Below are 14,090 nucleotides of genomic sequence, written 5' to 3'. Positions count from 1 at the left end.
AGCAGGCAATTTCAAATTGTCAAAAGTCAAACAAGTGGGGCAGAAGACCAACTTAGCTGAGCAGGGATCTTCTTCTAGAACTTAGGCAGAAAAAGAAAGTGTATGGACATTGGAAGCAAGGTGTCGTGGTTTAAGCCCAGGTGGTAACTCAGAACCACACAGCAACTCGCTCACTCCCCCACCTTCTCCTCCCCTGCTCCCAGAGGGGTGGGGAGGAGAAACGAAAGAATGTAAATCCCACGGGTTGAGATAAGAACAGTCCAGTAACTAAGGTATAATACAAAACCACTACTACCACCACCGATAATAATAATGATAAGGGAAATAACAAGGGGAGAGAATACAATTGCTCACCACCCACTGACCGATACCCAGCCCAACCCAAGCAGGGATCTGGCCCTTCTGGGTAACTCCCCCCGGTTTATATACTGGGCATGACGTGCTGTGGTATGGAATACCTCTTTGGCTAGTTTGGGTCAGGTGTCCTGTCTCTGCTTCCTCCCAGCTTCTTGTACCCCTCCTCACTGGCAGAGCATGAGACTGAAATTCCTTGATCAGAGTAAACATTAATTAGCATCAACTAAAAACATCGATGTGTTATCGGCGTTGTTCCTAGGCTAAAAGTCAAAAACAGAGCACTGCACCAGCTACTAAGAAGAAGAAAAAATGACTGCTACTGCTGAACCCAGGACAGTATCCACCCCTTAATCCATACCATTCATGTCATACTCAGATCCCATATTTTAAAATGTACCATCATTTTTTGTCTCATACGTGCACACACACACACACACACAAAAAGTGAGATATCATTCCTTAGTCCATGGACCAATCCGTATAAAGTTGCTGAATTTATCCTGTTCATGATGTCAGGCACCATCTCTTGTAACACTCTTTCAGGGCAGGAGAGACGGTGTGTAGTGTTGGATTGTTGCCTGCTGATGACACTGCCGAACTCCTCTGGGCACAGCTGAGCTCGTCTGGTTTCATCAAAGTTCATTCTTTGTTGGGGTGATGATCGGAGGGAAGTCAGGGTCAGTCGATGGTGACCTGAGGACAGTTCAGCTGCTGCTGCTGGCTTTCCCATGACTTTATTCTCCGCTGATGATCATAACAGCACATATCTTCTTTTCAAAGCCCAGAGTGGGCATCTAGCTAGTGGGCTATAAAAGTGTTATAGAGCAGGCAACAGCAGACAACTGAGTTCATTGGCTGTTTTCCCCCAAAATTAAATCCCCTTGAGGTACACATATGACTTCCCCATCTTCCTGCATTACCCACCAAGTATATCTGAGTCCCTGAGCGAAAGCAATCCCATGAGTGGGTTCGCCTTTACCTGAAGCAGGAATAACCCAGACTGTCTTCCCCAGCAAATTCTTTATGTGCACCACAGGAACTTTATCCCCCTCTACAGTACGTAAAAGTTCTGATTGGGCTGGGCCAGCCCTGTTGGCAGATCCCCTCGTGTTGACCAACCAGGTGGCTTTTGGTAAATGTGTATCCCAGTGTTTGAAAGTCCCACCACCCATTGCTCTCAGTGTAGTTTTTAACAGCCCATTGTACTGTTCGATTTTCCCAGAGGCTGGTGCATGGTAGGGGATGTGATATACCCACTCGATGCCATGCTCTTTGGCCCAAGTGTCTATGAGGTTGTTCCGGAACTGAGTCCCATTGTCTGACTCAATTCTCTCTGGGGTGCCGTGTCGCCGCAAAACTTGTTTCTCAAGGCCCAGGATAGTGTTCCAGGCAGTGGCGTGGGGCACAGCGTATGTTTCCAGCCATCCGGTGGTTGCTTCCACCATGGTAAGCGTACGGTGCTTGCCTTGGCGGGTCGGTGGGAGTATGATATCTGCCAGGCCTCCCCGTATTTATACTTCAGCCAACATCCTCCATACAAGAGAGGCTTCAACCGCTTGGCTTGCTTAATTGCAGTACATGTATGTTTCACATTCGTGAATAACCTGGGCAATAGTGTCCATTGTTAAGTCCACCCCTCGATCACGAGCCCATCTATATGTTGCATCTCTGCCTTGATGGCCTGAGGTGTCATGGGCCCACAGGGCTAAAAATAATTCACCCTTATGTTGCCAATCTAAGTCCATCTGAGCTGCTTCAGTCTTAGCAGTTTGATCCACCTTGCTGGTTGTTCTGATGTTCCTCAGCGGCCCGACTCCTGGGTACATGAGCATCTAGGTGGCGTACCTTCACCACCAGGTTCTGCACCCGGGCAATGATATCTTGCCACAGTGCAGCAGCCCAGATGGGTTTACTTCTGCGTTGCCAGTTGCTCTGCTTCCATTGCTGCAACCACCCCCACAGGGCATTTGCCACCATCCACGAGTCAGTATAGAGATAAAGTACTGGCCATTTTTCTCATTCAGCAATGTCCAAGGCCAGCTGGATGTCTTTCACCTCTGCAACCTGGCTCAATTCACCCTCTCCTTCAGCAGTTTCTGCATCTTGTTGCAGGGGACTCCACACAGCTGCCTTCCATCTCTGATGCTTTCCCACAATAAAACAGGACCCATCAGTAAACAAGGCATATTGCTTCTACTTTCTGACAGTTTATTACATGATGGGGTTTCTTCAGCACGCATCACCTCCTCTTCTGGTGACATCCCAAAATCTTTGCCCTCTGGCCAGTCCATGATGACTTCTAGAAATCCTCGATGACTGGGATTTCCTATTCGAGCTTGTTGTGTAATTAGTGCGGCCCACTTACTCTATGTATCATCGGTTGCATGATGTGTAGAGGAGACCCTGCCTTTTAACATCCAGCAACCGGGGTGCCAGGAGGAGCTGTGCTTCAGTGCCAATCACTTCTGAAGCAGCTTGAACCCCTTCATAGGCTGCAAGTATCTCTTTTTCCTTAAGATCCCTAGACCTTACTCTGTTTTATGTCAAAACAGGCCTTCAAAAGTATTTGTGTTATTATATTTCTCAAATACTTCTTCAGCTGTATTGCCCCACTGTCTTTGGTGGTCCCAAATGGAGTGGAAGAGGTGATTTTACTCCAGCTCCTATGATAAGGAATTTTAATCCCTTTCTACAAGACCTACGTGGGGAATCTCATGATCGCTATTAGAGGGGCCCTGCCTCCATCCAGATGGAGGAGAGGGACAGTCAGGTTTACTGGATGGTGTGGATCAGATGGCCTGGCACATCAGTCCGACAGGAGTATAAGGCTCTAGTAGATACCGGTGCACAGTGTATCCTGATGCCATCAAGGTATCAAAGGATGTGTCCTAGGTTCAGCAGTAGCAGTCATTTTTCTCCTTCTTAGTAGCTGGTGCAGTGCTGTGTTTTCAACTTTAGCCTGCGAACAACGCTGATAACACCGATATTTCTAGTTATTGCTAGGTAATGTTTACTCCGATCAAGGACTTTTCAGTGTCATGCTCTGCCAGGGAGGAGGGGCACAGGAAGTCAGGAGGAAGCAGAGACAGGACACCTGACCCAAACTAGCCAAAGGGGTATTCCATACCACAGCATGTCATGCCCAGTATATAAACTGGGGGGAGTTACCCGGAAGGCTCAGGTTGCTGCTTGGGTCGGGCTGGGTATTGGTTGGCGGGTGGTGAGAAATTGTATCCTCTCCCCTTGTTATTTCCCTTATCATTATTATTATTATTGGTGGTAGCAGTAGTAGTTTTGTATTATACGTTAGTTATTGGTCTGTTCTCATCTCAAACCGTGGGATTTAGATTCTTTTGATTCTCCTCCCCCATGCCTCCAGGAGCAGGGGAAGGGAGAAGGAGGGGGATTGAGGGAGCGGCTGCATGGTTCTCAGTTACCAGCTGTGCTTAAACCACGACAGGGTGCAAAGCATTTGTATTTCTGGAGTGACAGGAGGATCCCAAGAGTTGAATGTATTAGAGGCTGAAATCATCCTAACTGGGAAGGAGTGGCAAAAGTACGCTGTTGTGACTGGTCCAGAGGCTTCATGCATCCTTGGCATAGACTATGTCAGGAGAGGGTACTTCAAAGACCCAAAAGGGTACCGATGGGATTTTTGTATAGCTGCCTTGGAGATGGAGGCAATTAAGCAGCTGTCCACCTTGCCCGGTCTCTCGGACCCTTCTGTTGTGGGGTTGGTGAAGGTCGAAGAGCAACATGTGCCATTCGTGACCACAAAAGTGTACCAGCTGCAATATCACACCAACCGAGACTCCCTGATTCCCCCATATGGCCGGTGAGAAAGTCTAATGGAGAGTGGGACTAACGGTAGACTATCGTGGCCTGAATCAAGTCACACCACCATTGAGTGCTGCCGTACCGGACATGCTAGAACTTCAAGATGAACTGGAGTCAAAAGCAGCAAAGTAGTATGCCCCAATTGATATTGCCAATGCATTTTTCTCAATTCCTTTGGCAGCAGAGTGAAGGCCACAGTTAGCTTTCACTTGGAGGGGTGTCCAGTACACTTGGAATCAACTGCCCCAGGGGTGGAAGCACCTGCCATGCTGTCTGCCATGGATTGATCCAGACTGCACTGGAACAGGGGCAAGCTCCAGAACACCTGCAATACATTGATGACATTATCTTATAGGACAATACAGGGGAAGAAGTTTTTGACCCACCTGATCTCCTTCTATGACAAGGTGACCCACCTGGTTGATGAGGGAAAGGCTGTCCACATCGTCTATTTGGACTTAAGTAAAGCATTTGACACTGTCTCCCACGGCGTTCTCTTGGAGAAATAGGCTGCTCATGGCCTGGGTAGGTGTATTCTTTGCTGGGTAAAAAACAGGCTAGATGGCCAAGCCCAAATAGTGGTGGTAAATGGCATCACATCTAGCTGGCAACTGGTCACTAGTGGTGTCCCTCAGGGTTCCGTGTTAGGGCCAGTATTGTTAAATACCTTCACTGATGATCTGTATGAGGGGATTGAGTGCACCCTCAGTAAATTTGCAGATGACACCAAGTTGGGTGGGAGTTTTGATCTGCTGAAGAATATGAAGGCTCTGCAGAGGGGTCTGGACAGGCTGGATTGATGGGCTGTGGCCAATTGTATGAGGTTCAACAAGGCAAAGTGCCAGGTCCTGCATTTGGGCCACAACAACCCCATGCAACACTACAGGCTTGGGGAAGAGTGGCTGGAAAGCTGCTCAGCAGAAAAGGACCTGGGGGTGCTGATCGGTGGCTCATGAGCATCAGTGTGCCCAGGCAGCCAAAAATGCCAATGGCATTCTGGCTTGGTGGAATGGACCATCCCAGACCGGGCCAGGTGTGAAAAATGTACTCTATACCACAGCTGGGGAGAATGGTCCTACCTGGAGCCTCTGGCAGAAAGCTCCAAGGGAGACTCGAGTTCTTTTGGAGTCGGGGATACAGAGGATCTGAGGCCAGCTACACTCCCACTGAAAAAGAGATACTGGCAGCCTATGAAGGGGTTTAAGTTGCTTCAGAAGTGATTGGCACTGAAGCACAGCTCCTCCTGGCGCCCCGGTTGCCTGTGCTGGGCTGGACATTCAAAGGCAGGGTCTCCTCTACACATCATGCAACTGATGCTACATGGAGTAAGTGGGCTGCACTAATTACACAACGAGCTCGAATAGGAAATCCCAGTCATCGAGGATTTCTAGAAGTCATCATGGACTGGCCAGAGGGCAAAGATTTTGGGATGCCACCAGAAGAGGAGGTGATGCGTGCTGAAGAAGCCCCACCATATAATGAACTGTCAGAAAGTGAGAAGCAATATGCCTTGTTTACTGATGGGTCCTGCTGTATTGTGGGAAAGCATCAGAGATGGAAGGCAGCTGTGTGGAGTCCCCTGCATCAAGTTGCAGAAACTGCTGAAGGAGAGGGTGAATCGAGTCAGTTTGCAGAGGTGAAAGTCATCCAGCTGGCCTTGGACATTGCTGAAAAAGAAAAATGGCCAGTACTTTATCTCTATACTGACTTATGGATGGTGGCAAATGCCCTGTGGGGGTGGTTGCAGCAATGGAAGCAGAGCTTTAAATAAAAATTCAGAAAACCCAAGTGATGCACAATGCAATTGCTCCCCAGGCAGCAGTTACTGGTGGCTCCCTGACAACTCCCTCCAGTTTCTATACTGAGCATGATGTTCTATGGTATGGAATATCCCTTTGGCTGCTTCGGGTCAGCTGTCCTGACTCTGTTCTCTCCCAGACTGAATAATGAGTTCTCCTGTGTTTTCAAAGCACTGCCCAGTTAGTACAAGGAGCTTGTGTCTTGCAGCATCTGTGATCATTAAGCGCACCTAGAACGAAGGAAGCACATCAGTAATGGGAGTTACCATGTGTTTTTACATTCCTCTGTTGTGGTTTAACCCCAGCCGGCAACTAAATACCACGTAGCCACTCACTCATCCCCTGTCCCCCATGGGATGGGGAGGAGAATCGGAAGAAGGTAAAACCTGTGGGTTGAGAACAGTTTAACAATTGAAATGAAGTAAAATATAATAATAATAGAAATAATATTGATAATGATAATAACAGGGAAGAACAAAAAGAAAAAGCATAAATAAAAATTCAGAAAACCCAAGCGATGCACAATGCAATTGCTCCCCAGGCAGCAGTTATTGGTGGCTCCCTGACAAGTCCCTCCAGTTTATATACTGAGCATGATGTTCTATGGTATGGAATATCCCTTTGGCTACTTCGGGTCAGCCGTCCTGACTCTGTTCTCTCCCAGCTTCTTGTGCACCTCCTCACTAGCAGAGCATGAGAGACTGAAAAATCCTTGATGAGGGTAAGTGCTATTTAGCAACAACTAAAACATAGGTGTGTTATCAGCATTATTCTCAGGCTAAAGCCAAAACACAGCACTGCACCAGCTACTAGGAAGAAAATCAATTCTAGCCCAGCCAAAACCAGGACAGTGTGCCAGCCCAAGACCCTTTTCAATACACAGTAATAAATTATGTAGATGCCTGATGGCTCGAAGGAGCTTGCTACTGAGAATAAACTTCTGCATTTTGAAATAACCGTTAACTATTTAAACTAGATCCTTGTTATTTACTTTACCCTCACTTTGGCTAGTAATAATTCCCATTTCCCCCCCAGGGGGACATTTACTTGCATGCTAAGAAAAATCCATATATTCAGTATACTTCAGTTGGCTGAATTCAACTTAAACTGAAGAACAAAACCTTTGTATGATTTTATACTGTTGAGTAAAATTTTGCAAATGTGGTGGGTTGACCTTGGCTGGCCAACAGGTGCTCACCAAGCTGCTCTATATCACTCCTCCTCCTCAGTGGGACAGGGGGGGAAATAAGATGAAAAAAACTTATGGATTGAGATAAAGGCAGTCTGATAAAGAAAAGCAAAAGCTGTGCATGGAAGCAAAAGGAAAAAAAAAAGAAGTTATTCTCTACTTCCCATCAGCAGGCAATGTCCACCCACTTTCTGGGAAGTAGGGCTTCAATACACATAGCAGTTGCTTTGGAAGTGTCCTGGGTTCAGCTGTAGCAGTCATTTTTCTCCTCCATAGTAGCTGGTGCAGTGCTGTGTTTTTTAACTTTCAGCCTGGGAACAATGCTGATAACACCGATGTTTTAGTTGTTGCTAAGTAATGTTTACTCTGACCAAGGACTTTCTCAGTCTCATGCTTTGCCAGGGAGGAGGGGAAGCCGGGAGGAAGCAGAGACAGGACACCTGACCCAAACTAGCCAAAGGGGTATTCCATACCACAGCACGTCAAGCCCAGTATATAAACCAGGGGGAGTTACCTGGAAGGCCCAGATGGGTGAAACCCATTTATATTTCTGGAGTGACTGGAGGATCCCAAGAGTTAACTGTACTGGAGGCTGAAATCAGCCTGACTGGGAGGAAGTGGCAAAAGCACCCCATTGTGACTGGTCCAGGGGCTCCATGCATCCTTGGCATAGACTATCTCAGGAGAGGGTACTTCAAAGACCCAAAAGGGTATAGATGGGCTTTTAGTATCGCTGCCTTGGAAACAGTGGAAATTAAGCAGCTGTCCACCTTACCCGGTCTCTCAGAGGATCCTTCTGTTGTGGGGTTGCTGAAGGTCAAAGAACAACAAGTGCCAATTGCCACCACAACAGTGCACGGGCGACAATATCGCACCAACTGAGACTCCTTGATTCCCATCCATAAGCTGATCCGTAGACTGGAGAGCCAAGGAGTGATCAGCAGGACCCACACACCCTTTAATAGCCCCATATGGCCAGTGGAAAAGTCTAATGGAGAGTGGAGATTAACAGTAGACTATCGTGGCCTGAATGAAGTCACACCACCATTGAGTGCTGCCGTACCGGACATGCTAGAACTTCAATATGAACTGGAGTCAAAGGCAGCCAAGTGGTATGCCACAATTGACATTGCCAATGCATTTTTCTCAATCCCTTTGGCAGCAGAATGCAGGCCACAGTTTGCTTTCACTTGGAGGGGCGTCCAGTACACTTGGAACCGACTGCCCCAGGGGTGGAAACACAGCCCTACCATCTGCCATGGATTGATCCAGACTGCACTGGAACAGGGGCAAGCTGCAGAACACCTGCAGTACATTGATGGCATCATCGTGTGGGGTGATACAGTGGAAGAAGTTTTTGAGAAAGGGAGGAACATAATCCAAATCTTGCTGAAGGCCGGTTTTGCCATAAAACGGAATAAGGTCAAGGGACCTGCACAGGAGATTCAGTTTTTGGGAATAAAATGGCAAGATGGACATCGCCAGATCCCCACAGATGTGATCAACAAGATAACAGCAATGTTTCCACCAACTAACAAGAAAGAAACACAAGCTTTCTTAGGTGTTGTGGGGTTCTGGAGAATGCACATCCCAAATTACAGTCTGATTGTAAGCCCTCTCTACCACGTGACCCGGAAGAAGAATGATTTCAAATGGGGCCCTGAGCAACAACAAGCCTTTGAACAAATTAAACGAGAAATAGTTCATGCAGTAGCCCTTGGACCAGTCCAGGCTGGGCCAGATGTGAAAAATGTGCTCTATACCGCAGCTGGGGAGAATGGTCCTACCTGGAGCCTCTGGCAGAAAGCTCCAGGGGAGACTCGAGGTCGACCCCTCAGCTTTTGGAGTCGGGGATATAAAGGATCCGAGGCCAGCTATACTCCCACTGAAAAAGAGATACTGGCAGCCTATGAAGGGGTTTGCGCTGCTTCAGAAGTGATTGGAACTGAAGCGCGGCTCCTCCTGGCACCCCGGTTGCCTGTGCTGGGCTGGATGTTCAAAGGCAGGGTCTCCTCTACACATCATGCAACTGATGCTTACATGGAGTAAGTGGGCTGCACTAATTACACAACGAGCTCGAATAGGAAATCCCAGTGGTCCAGGAATTCTAGAAGTCATCATGGACTGGCCAGAGGGCAAAGATTTTGGGATGTCACCAGAAGAGGAGGTGACGCGTGCTGAAGAGGCCCCACCATATAATGAACTGTCAGAGAGTGAGCAAGCGGCTGCATGGTTCTGAGTTACCGGCTGGGCTCAAACCATGACAGTTCTTTGTGGCACCCAACGTGGGGCACGAAGGGTTGAGATAATGACAGATCTGACCAGAGTGTGTCTAATCATATTTGTGATAAGCATTCATTGTGACTACTCGTCACAATGGTGATTTATTGGCTCTCAGAGTTGTTGCGCTTGATCTCAGAGTTTCAGCATGTTGTACCTTACTTACAGACAGTATTTGCTGTTTTAGTGTTTATCGGCTGGGGGGCCTGGGCTAAGGTTCTTGTTTCACTGTACTTCATGGTAATGACTTGTAATACAATAGACTCATTGATCATGAAACTGGTCTGGTTTGTGCTTCCGATGTGGCCATCACCTCTATACTTTGGGAGGTATATAATGAAATGTTTTACCAATTGCATATCTTTCTTTTTCTCCTCGGGGGGTCAAACTATGAAGGAGGCATTCCCTTACACCCCCCGTTCCCCCACCGGCCTATTTGCAACAGCATTTGAGAGTTCTGAAGGTTTTGGATGGCCTTTGAATACCCTTGAGACCTGCCTGATGATTGTGCTGGGGATCAGCATGTTGGCACACATATGGAGTGTGTTTTACCCACGGCCATCCCATCCTGGGAACACCCTATTTCATCTGATCTTGAAAGTTAAGCAGTATCGGGTTCAAATCTGGTCTAGGGTTAGATGACGATATAGGAGGACCACCAAGAGATTTTCCCTGAGGCTGGACAGTCATGAGTGGCAAGGTCTGTGGGATAGTATGGGCAAGTATCTAGGCCAGTGGGCTCCTCCAGTGCTTTGGAACTTCACCAGTGAACAAGCGCAACATCTGGAAAAACTAGTAAAACACTTAAACGAGGTGTGCTGTCGTCCTGGTTATACCAGAGAGGGACAAATCATGGCAACATGCTGGGGCTTGGCCTACGCCTACAGAGCCCTGCTCAACACTAACCTTCAAAGGGAAAAGAAAGTCTCTGGATCTGATGGCAAAGCAACAGACAACGCAGCTACTCCAGGTACAGCAGCTACATCAACCCCAGTGACAGCAGCTACTCAAAGCCCAGCAACAGATATTGCAGCCACTCGAATCCTAGTGGCAGACACGGCAGCCACTCCAACCACAGTGACAAACACTGCAGCTAAACCAAATGGCCAGTTTGTGACAATGTCTGTTGCCCCTGTAAGCAAAAGCAAACGAGAGGCACAAAGAGCAACCCCTGCAGTGAAGAAAGATGAAGACCCAATGCCATTACTACAGCGGACGGGATCTGAAAAAGTGTTACTACTACATAGATCAGAGGAAGAGGAAGAAGAAGAAGAGGTGACTTCTCGACCCCGGACCTGAACCACAATACCCTCATAGTGCTGTGCTTTGTATTGGTAACTAGAAAGATGTTGTTAACACACCAGTGTTTTGGATACTAAGTGCTCCCACAGCATCAAGGCTGTCTCTCCAACATTCCCCCCCTCCCCTCAAGGCTGAGGGTGGGCAAGATCTTTGGAGAGAACAGAGGTGGAACAGCTGTCCCAAACTGACCAAAGGGATGTTCCAGATCATATGACATCTGCTCAGAAATAAAAGCTAAGAGAAAGGGGGGGAAGGGGGGGGGGCAGCCATCTGAGCCTTCCGGGGAACTCCCCCCAGTTTATATATATACTGGGCATGACATGCTGTGGTATGGAATACCCCTTTGGCCAGTTTGGGTCAGGTATCCTGTCTCTGCTTCCTCCCAGCTTCCCCTCCTCCCTGGCAGACCATGAGGCTGAGAAAGTCCTTGATTGGAGTAAACATTACTTAGCAAGAACTAAAAACATCGGTGTTATCAGCACTGTTCCCAGACTAAAGTCGAAAACACAGCACTGCATCAGCTACTAAGAAGGAGAAAAATGACACACGAAAGAACTCTCACGGGTTAAGAACAGTCCAGAAACTAAGGTATAATACAAAACAGCTACTACTACCACCAATAATAATAATGATAAGAGAAATAACAACTGAAAGGGGAAATGAAAAAAACCCAATCAACACAAGTGATTCAGAATACAATTGCTCACCACCTGCTGACCGATACCCAGTCCGACCTGAGCAGTGATCTGGGACTTCCAGGTAACTCCCCCCAGTTTATATAACTGGGCATGAAGTGCTTGATCAGCCTGAAAAGATCAACTGTGTAAGTTAGAAACCTGTTCAGTCACTTCTCCAGAAAATGTTACTGACACTGTCGCAATCTCAATAATTCTACCATAAATGTCATCAATACTTGGCTGAGTAGGTGAGCAGTGGGATTCTATGGCTGTGGGAACTAGGATGATGCATGTGGAAATCACCCTTTAAGCAACTGTCACATGGTGTTTACTTCTTCTCTCTACTGGACTGATTCTGAATCAAGCAGCTGCCAAGCCTCTCTTTGTTCATATCTGTTTTTAATTTGAAGCTTTACTTAATTAAAACGAGGATGAGCATATACCTAGATTTCTTCCAAACAGGATAAATATTTATTTCCAGAAGTCTTTAGATAGGATTTTGACCTACTTTCCAGAAACTAGAAGCAGGCAATATCTATCTACCCAACCACTTCTGTGCAACCTGGAAAGTTTCTTCCTTTCTTCCTCTGACACATCACAAAAATGTTCTGTCCAATGTATAGAGATATGCTGTAAAAATCTGGTAGAGTTAATTTAAAGCAACCCCAGATCTTCTACATGAGTCTCAGATTCTCCCACTTCATCCGTAGTTTAATAAGTCATAGTCTCTTGCCAGTTTGTAAAATGCTGTTGCTGCTTTCTGCTCCCACACTGTGATACTTCATTTCTGTTTGATAAAACTCTTCCCATGGGAGGCTTTCCTTCATTCCAGATGAGCATCTGAGTATCGACCTGAGCAGTAAGCCTGTGTCGCTCTTACAAAATTGTCAACGGCTTTAATAAATGAGGCGGGGTATTTTTGGTTTCTCAAGCAGTTGACATAGGACCGTGTTACTGATACCAGCAAGTAGAGACCTTTCTGAAGTTTTACATGGGATAGGAGCCCTCATAGTGACTCACACCCTACCAGAGCTGGGTCCCACCCTGTAAGATAAGCAGTAACGCTTGTTGATGCCAAGGACTTGAAGATGGAGACAGTCGCATACACAGCTCTAAACAGGCACGTGTACATGGTGCAGACTGCTAAACTTGCCTCTGGAAATCAATCTCAAGTGCATGAAACCATGCAACCACTGGAGCTGGGCATCTGGCCCACGGGAGCATATGAAGTAAGTAACTACCATCAGTGCTGGTCAGCATGAGTTGCAACTCTACATGTCAAATCCCTTCCAGCTACGCAGCTAAGCAACTTGGAGTAGTTTCAATAAAGTCCAGAGTCGATGCTTTGAGTCAAGTGGACACTATGTATCTTTGTCTAACTTTGCATGTGGATAATTGTAGGAGAGGATGGAAACTATTTGATTATTGCCCAAGTGAAGAGAGACGACAATGGACCCTACACAATTCAATGTGAATCAAGCAGAAGCCACTTTATTGTTGCCATGATCCCTCTATATACAGAGTTTTCTATCTCTACATGCGGTCACATGCCTTTTGATTGGTAAAAGCCCTCTTGCACGAGGCAATCATGCGGCTCGGTAAGTGTCCTTATTGGTTCATCTAATTCCTGGTGTTCTTCCCATGTATCCGACTGCAGATGTTTTCTTCCTCTTATCTTCTTCTTGGTATGCGGCTACGTGTTTAGAAGAAGCTCTCTGAAAGCTGGTTCACATCCTCTTTTCTTCTTGGTATGCAGCTGCATGCTTAGAAGAGGCCCTCATATGGCTGGCTCATCACATGTCCACTGTCCTCCAAATACGACCTCACAATTCCCCCTTTTTCTCTTTGAACCAGCCAAACTTTCTTCAAGGAATTAGTAATCATGTTAGACACTCCCTTTAAGATACAGGGAACAATTAACAATACAATCACAATTATACTTAAAATTACAATGCCTTGTTTACAAAGATCTAAAAGCCATCCCATTCTGCCCCAACCCCTTAACCACTTATCTAAACCTGAATTGACCACCATTAGTTTGTTCATGTTGTCTTTTATCTCCTTGAGACTTTTATGAATTGACTCTGAATGGTCAGACAGATTCATACAACACATCCCTTCAAAATCCTCACACCCGTGACCCTGTGCTAAAAGCAAAAATCAATTGCAGCTCTATTTTGCAAAACAGCATGTCTTGTGCTATCTACATCATTAAGCATTTGTGTAAGTACTTCTGACGTTAAATTTATCTGCTTTGTGGCCCAACACCCTAACTCAGTCACGTCTCCTAATGCTTTTGCTGCAGCTACTCCAGGTGCAAACAAGGAGGCGATAACTCGAGACAGCACATCCCAAAATTGTACCTGATCATTACAATCAGGCCTCAGTTGTATCCTTGTTGACAAGTAATATTGAGCTCTAACTTAAACAATATGTCATTTGACACATATCCCTTGAACCATTGTGACTGATAACCTTCTACCCCGCACGTGCTCTAGAACTTCGACAATACCATCTGACCCCACAATACTCGCAAACACACAAACTCCAAGGCTCCCAAGTTCCACAGTTATGGCACGGAGTCCTTAGGTGCTGGGGTGTTTTCGGGTGGGTCATGCAACTTTTCTTGCCATGGCTTTACCCACTTGG

At 46.7% G+C, this 14,090-nt stretch overlaps 1 protein-coding gene and 1 long non-coding RNA gene across 2 annotated transcripts in view; one reads left to right on the top strand and one right to left on the bottom strand.

The window, feature by feature from the left end:
• The window catches only part of LOC115619168 (microtubule-associated protein 1B-like), a 99,361-nt gene that overhangs the window by 49,115 nt on the left and 36,156 nt on the right, over positions 1-14,090 (top strand). The window lies entirely within an intron of this gene.
• Positions 218-11,410, bottom strand: LOC115619169. Its single transcript, XR_003994941.1, has 3 exons — positions 11,376-11,410; positions 9,957-9,960; positions 218-291 (listed from the first exon to the last, which is right to left on the bottom strand). It is a non-coding gene; the product is annotated as an uncharacterized LOC115619169 (long non-coding RNA).

Source organism: Strigops habroptila, chromosome W, assembly GCF_004027225.2.
Source record: "Strigops habroptila isolate Jane chromosome W, bStrHab1.2.pri, whole genome shotgun sequence".
Classification (NCBI taxonomy): domain Eukaryota; kingdom Metazoa; phylum Chordata; class Aves; order Psittaciformes; family Psittacidae; genus Strigops; species Strigops habroptila.
Note: the sequence above shows the minus strand (reverse complement) of the source record. Positions and strands in the feature narration are given on the sequence as shown.